The sequence below is a fragment of the Anabrus simplex genome, chromosome 1 (assembly GCF_040414725.1).
Source record: "Anabrus simplex isolate iqAnaSimp1 chromosome 1, ASM4041472v1, whole genome shotgun sequence".
NCBI classification, from domain to species: domain Eukaryota; kingdom Metazoa; phylum Arthropoda; class Insecta; order Orthoptera; family Tettigoniidae; genus Anabrus; species Anabrus simplex.
In genome coordinates, this window is record NC_090265.1 from 1,578,728,577 (window position 1) to 1,578,735,041 (window position 6,465).

Below are 6,465 nucleotides of genomic sequence, written 5' to 3' on the forward strand. Positions count from 1 at the left end.
AAACATGGCCAATTCCACATATGTGTGACACAGGTCTCACCCGCTACCCCACAGGTGTGGGAAAAGCGGTAGAAGGTTATTATTATTATTATTATTATTATTATTATTATTATTATTATTATTATTAAGCAATTCAACAAAAGAAAAACCGAATGTATAATGTGTCGGACCCACGAGGAACCGGAAGAATAGAATTGTTGGCATGTATTTGACACGTAGTTTTCTGAACATTAACTCAATAATTCTTCCTTGTTTGTTAGTGATTACAGCTTTATCACACTTATATCGTGCATGATTTCATCAAAATAACTTCTAAATTTCGGCATATTCCGTACGACATTCTCGAATACAATGTTAGTTATGATCTCGTGACAGAACAGTTTAAAACTAACTCGTAGGCCTACATAACTATAACTTAACGTATTCTTCTTTGCCCTTTTCCATTTAAGTTGGGTCGGCGCTTTTGTAGGGATTTAGTCCACTTTTGCGACCAGATGACTTTCCAGACCCCCATCCTAAGTGTAATCATTATTGTGTGTCCCTGTGGTTTCTAGTGTGACGTCTTGTGTATAAATGAAGATGTGTGTAAAGAAGAACACAAACACCCAGCCCCCGAGCTAGAGGAAGTAACCAAACTAAATTAAAATTCCTGAACGGATCGGGAATCAAACCCGAGGCCCTTTGAACTGAAGGCCATCAAGCTGAATATTCAACCAAGAACCGGGGAAGTACATCTTAATGAAAATTTGTTAAAAACAGTTCAGTATTCAGTCGAAAAATACAAAACTTTAGAAGAAAAATTGAATAGTCTGCTATCTGTAGGAGCTTTGTGTACCTAGAATGTTATCACATCCCGGTGCTGTCACCTCCCTCAATGAAGATGTGAGCGGCTTTTTTTATATAAAAGGGTGGCAATTTTCCACCCACGAGAGCGGATACACGTTAAGAAGTTGAGATTTAATTTACTTTTTTTCGAGAATCTACCTTACGTCCCACCGACACACATAGCTACGATATGATAGGAAAGGGCTACGAGTGGGAAGAAAGCGACCGTGACCTTAATTACGGTACAGCCCCAGCATTTCCTTGGCGTGAAAACGGGAAACTACGGAAAACCGCCTTTAGGGCTGCCGAGAGTTGTGTTCGAACCCACTACCCGAATGCAAGATTTTAATCTTACTTGTATATCAGTTGAAAGTACGCGTTGTAGGTTCCCATCTTATGTTACTGTACACAAGTTTTCAGACAGACTTGCCGGTGAGTACACTGTGCTGTTTGATAGGGAACAGGCCACTTACAGTAAAACGCAACAGTATTTGGTTAATACATGGCCAGGTAGTTATTGAAATGACAGTGTAGTTCTCGGGTGTAACGGCCTCCTGAAGCAGACAGCAAATAATTTGCATCTATATCCTGCGGATAAAAGTAATTCCTACTTTATTTTCATGACACGCGTTTAGTTGGAAAATCCGGTTTTCAATAAGCCGCGGAATATGTTATACTCCTGGCGCGCGTCGTGGTCGCGCTGAAACAAGTTCTGTCACCGGAAATTCTCATACATGTGACGTCACGTCGCGTGGGGTTGGGGACCTGTAACTGGGCAGCCAACCGATGAACAACGTGTTTCATCTAGGTCTAAAAATATAGTGTTCGTTGAAATAAGTAGCCATCTTCATATAATTGATACTTAATATTTTGTGTTTATCTGTATTGATCTTTTCAACAATAACGGGGTATGAATATCACAGTGGCTTAGCTGGTCGCCTTTCATTCAGAATATCAGCAGTATCGGTACGACCTAAAGGCAATTTAAAAAAATCATAGTGGGTCATGGGATGAAATTTTCTCCTTAAAGGTGACACCGCAGTAATAATGGTTCCCGGCTTTTCCGCTATTCAGATTCCCGGAATGAGCGAGGGTAGTTCTAGTTCCCCACCACCACCACGAAATAATGGGATAAGCCGAAATAAATTTAGGTTATTGCTATTCTTTGTGTCTCTCTTCCTTACTTAATCTGTTTACCCTCTACGGTTGGTTTTTCCTCGGACACCCGCTAGGGATCCCACCTCTACCGCCTCAAGGACAGTGTCCTGGAGCATGAGACTTTGGGTCTCGCCCAGGCAACCTCACCTGCTATGCTGAACAGGGGTCTTGTGGGGGGATGGGAAGATTGGAAGGGATAGACAAGGACAAGGGAAGGAAGCGGCCGTGGCCTTAAGTTAGGTACCACCCCGACATTTGTCTGCAGGAGAAGTAGGAAACCGCAGAAAAACACTTTGAGGATGGGTAAGGTGGTAATTGAACACCCCTCTTCTCTGTTGACCTCCCGAGGCTAAGTGAACCCCATTCCAGCCCTCGTACCAATTTTCAAATTTCGTGGCAGAGCCTGGAATGGAGCCCGGGCCTCCGGGGATGGCAGCTTATCATGCTAACCACTATATCGCAGAGGTGGACGTTTATTGTTATATGTTCTAAAATTTGCCCAGTAATCTCTATGCCAGTCAAAAAGAGTGCAAAATGAAACGAAAATGTCCAGGCTCATTTAGACAAGAACATCAATTAGAAAATAAAAGTAAAATATTAGTGAATTGCAGTAGCAGCTCTCAGCCAGACCTCCACGTAATGAAATGCACTGTTAATAGTGGCTGATGGGCCGTAATGACAACTTCAGGTCGTGACTTGTACAAATTGCCGTGTTGAAAGAAGAGTTCTTTATCATGTCCGCTCCTTTTGTTGAGCCAACATAAAGAAGCTACCGACAGAGGAGATTCAACACTTGATACGGCATATCATCAATCAGGCTAGCCAGGGGATGGTGAACTCTGTCACGTCAGGCTGCACAATCGCTGACGATTAAGTGTTGCAGATTTGAAAGCCCGGAACAAGGTTCACTACTGTCACTTAATCTGTTACTGGACTAGAACAATTCAGACAGCTCACAAAACAAGTTGAGTAGTTCAGTCAGCTTAGACCATAGAAATTTAAGATAATTTGGTAGATCATAAGATTCCTTTGTAAAAAATCGAGTAACACTCCATACCACCGCTACGTACGAATAAGCTCGTTGAGTGTAGCGTACACATAAGCAGAACAAAATAAGTCATAATTCACCGTCAAAATATCCATATTTGTATAAATAATATGCTCTTGAATTTCTAAATTACATTTATTAACAAAAATTATTGCACAAAAAGTACAATAATAATAATAATAATAATAATAATAATAATAATAATAATAATAATAATAATAATAATAATAGTGGCGTATGGCCTCCGGAGAGGCCTGGTGCGGGTCTTTTTCTCGTAGACGGTCTATTAGGCGATCTGCATGTCTGTGAAGATGAGGGCCTTACCTACAGTAGGATAATTTCTAATGCTGAATACGTCACACACACACCCAGCCCCCGAACCACTGGAATTAACCAATTAAGGTTAAAATCCCTGACCCGGCAGGGAATCGAACCCGGGACTCTGTGGACCAAAAGCCAGCACGCCAACCATTTAGCCATGGAGCCGGAACCGAACAAGTTATCGTTCACTATAATAGCACGAAATAGTGTACCAGAACTTCACTTGGCTCTAGTGTTGCTGTGGACACTACATGAACTAGTTCCGTTTTAATTGTCACCTTCTTCTTCTTTTTCTTCTTCTTCTTCTCATTATTATTATTATTCTATCTCTTTTCCCACACCTGTGGGGTCGCGGGTGCGAACTGTGACCTTTTTTTCTGGCCGGATTCCCTTTCTGACGCCAACCCTATAGGAAGGAATGTAATCACTATGGGGTGTTTCTGTGGTGGTTGATAGTGTAATGCGTTGTCTGAAGATGATGAGGAAAGTGTTGGTACAATAACAACGATCCAGTCCCCGAGCCAGAAGAATTAACTAGACACGATTAAAATCCTCGACCCGGCCTGGAATCGAATCCAGGACCCTCTGAACTAAGGAATCGGACTCTCTGTGATTATGTTCTGACATACTCTGCTTGTCTTATGCTAGCCCGCTGAACGCTCGCTTGGCGCGGCGCCGTGCTTGGCATAGGGTAAAAGTATTCCCAGTAGCACGCAGAAGGACGCAGTACTTTCATGTCCAATATCTCATGGAGACTCTGTAGGAATGGAAAAGGCTGGGGATTAACGGTGTTGGATTGTCTAGCTCTGTGGTACCAAATTATTTTTGTTAAAAATATATAAGGGGATGATTATGAACTTCACATTGAAGTTATTTGTTAAGCTTTATTGTAATATTTACGCATCTGTAATGAAGGATGGTTAGGTGTGGGGACGATAGGCTATGCGATGACTCTGAGACTATGATTTCTTTATTTCAGAATCGAATCACAGAGGTTGCATGTGTAATTTATGCTGTAAAGAAAGATGGTACAAACGATTTGTTTTCTTAAAACCTGAATCACAGTTTCTCTGGTCATTTTCATTGCAATAGTTGGTTTGTATAATATTTCTTGTAAAATCCTTTTTAAGGTAGGTTTTCGCAGTTGGCCTTTTTGACAATAAGGCGACTACATATCCGAGTTGGTAAGGGCGTGCATCTTCACCTAAAAGGGCTGGAGCGGCACATGGCTCTGGAGTCACTCAGCCTACACCAGAAATGGGCATCATGTTAATTCCTGCGTACAGAGATGGTGGAGCGTAGAGCTAACCATTCTGTCTCACTTAGTGCTAAGGTTACGAATGGTGGAAGACTTTTCCTTCCTTTCCTCCAAGGTCCTCCAGCCTTTACGTAAATAATTTGCTTTCATGACTGTAAGTTTTTAAGTTTTTCTCTACAACTATACCTATGCTCATAGCTGAGAAGAAAGTACATTTACCAGCAAGTGTAAAGAGGAATGTAAATGAATAATGAATGGTGTTACTAACAAGACGATGCCGAGAGTGGAATGTCCTCTCTTGAGGAGGATAGTGAGACACTGCAGGCGGTCGCGCACAAACCTGTTTCACTATTACATGCTGCAGCAGTGACCTGGCTGCCTGGGAAGGAGATTGACCATATCTAGTTAAATCTGATCTGAATACGAGGTTGACAGCCTATATGCTGCATTTCATCAATCTCGATCTTCGACCGTTATTATACAATCCAAGGTGATGTGTCTCGCATATTATTAGCAATGCGGAACTGATAGCGAAATCCACAGCGCTGTCGTCGTTCAATACCACGCTTCGTCTATAATTTGCTACATCATCACACAGTACCGCTGGTATTAACATCTAGAGCTATTACGAAAGGACTTGGTTGTGGTATATTTTGTTCGTGTTCTGAAGATGGTGGTAAGAAGTTTTCCTATACAAGACTGTTGATAGGCATCATTTAACCCTTATATATCCGTCATTCATGTTTGTGAGTGTCCTTTTTACATTACAGATTAGATGCTGCGGGGTTTAAACCGGTCGTACAGGATTGTGCAGTTTCCAAGGACTAATTAAGCAACGAATTTCCATAGAATACTATCACTAGCCAATAGATACCAAGCTGAAAGTCTGAAAGAGTGAGATACCTGAAATGCAACGTCTGTGTGTATTTAAATGAAGATGAAAACTACTTCATTAAGTTCTATTTAGAAATATAGCTGCTGTAATTTGAAGTTTTTCAGGACAGTCATCGCTAGAAAATGTCGATGAAATTTTAAATTTAAAGTCTTTAACTTCAATAATTCAAAGACTTTAACTTCAAAAATGATTATTAATTATATAAATCTGAACACGAATGAATTGAAACTGAATTTATGTTTACCTTCATAAAAGTGAATAAATGACTTTATAATAGCTAAGACATTGCCCTGGTATTTGTTAGGGATTATTCCCTCCCGCACCCCCAAAACAAGTACACAAGTCTGTATTTTGAATTTCAAAAATAATTTAAATATACTCTATTTATATTAAGAGAAAACAGGAAATTATTTTCATACGTGAATGACCCGTAGTGGTCAAAGTGGTGATAGGCAGACTGGAGGGGTTGAACGAAGAAGTTCGCTTTGTTATTTAGGCATGTAAGTGATTATAACAATAATAATCGTACAGCCATTCGAATCCCACTGACGGCAGCACCGAAAATGGTTTTCAGTAGTTTTCCATTTTACACCTGGAAAATGCTGGGGCTGTACCTTGATAAAGGCTATGGACGCTTCCTTCTCACTCTTAGCCCTTTTCTATCCCATCATCGCCATAAGGTTTTATTGATTTTGCCGATAATGTTAACAGAGATCTTGAACTTGCCCACATCGCACGGTATGGACATTACTTCGTCCTTAAAAAATCCAATTACTTCTGTCCCATTGGAAACATAAATTTTACGATCTGGAGACCACAGATAGGCTTATATAAATGATTTTGCCAGCGGCATAAAACTAAATGATCAAAATTATATTCAACAATTTTATGTCTTCCGATGTTATCTCTTTCAACTTCACATAGATCAGTTTAACTCGGAAATATTACCTGAATATTCCT